This window comes from Alligator sinensis, unplaced genomic scaffold (assembly GCF_000455745.1).
Source record: "Alligator sinensis unplaced genomic scaffold, ASM45574v1 scaffold388_2, whole genome shotgun sequence".
In the NCBI taxonomy this organism is placed as follows: domain Eukaryota; kingdom Metazoa; phylum Chordata; order Crocodylia; family Alligatoridae; genus Alligator; species Alligator sinensis.
In genome coordinates, this window is record NW_005842102.1 from 2,090,011 (window position 1) to 2,090,329 (window position 319).

At 66.8% G+C, this 319-nt stretch overlaps 1 protein-coding gene across 1 annotated transcript in view; it reads left to right on the forward strand.

The window, feature by feature from the left end:
* The first annotated feature begins 8 nt into the window (after positions 1-8).
* The window catches only part of AIF1L (allograft inflammatory factor 1 like), a 19,817-nt gene continuing 19,506 nt past the window's right edge, over positions 9-319 (forward strand). Inside the window, exon 1 of the mRNA XM_006024381.3 lies at positions 9-22. The gene's annotated coding sequence lies outside the window, so the exon portion shown is untranslated. The remainder of the gene's footprint in view (positions 23-319) is intronic.

A 319-nucleotide genomic window follows, 5' to 3' on the forward strand; every position in this document is an offset into this window, starting at 1 on the left:
CGGGCGGGAGGAGATCAACAAGGTAGGAGCCGCGGGGGAGCCGGGCTGCAGGGTAGGGCTGGGGAAACTGAGGCACGGGGCCGGGGGAGCCACCCATCCAGGAGGGGGAGTGAGGGAGCAGCCGCGGTTGCAGAGGAGGGTTGGGGGAACTGAGGCAGGGAGCCGGCAGGGTTGGGTATCCAAGGGAGGGGATGGGGGGGAGGTTGGGAATAGCAAGCCACTTATCTGGTTGTGGGGAGCAGGGCAGCCTTGCTCAAGGTGGTAGGGCTGAGTTAGGAGGTGACTGCTGGGGAAACTGAGGCACGGAGCCAGGGGAGCC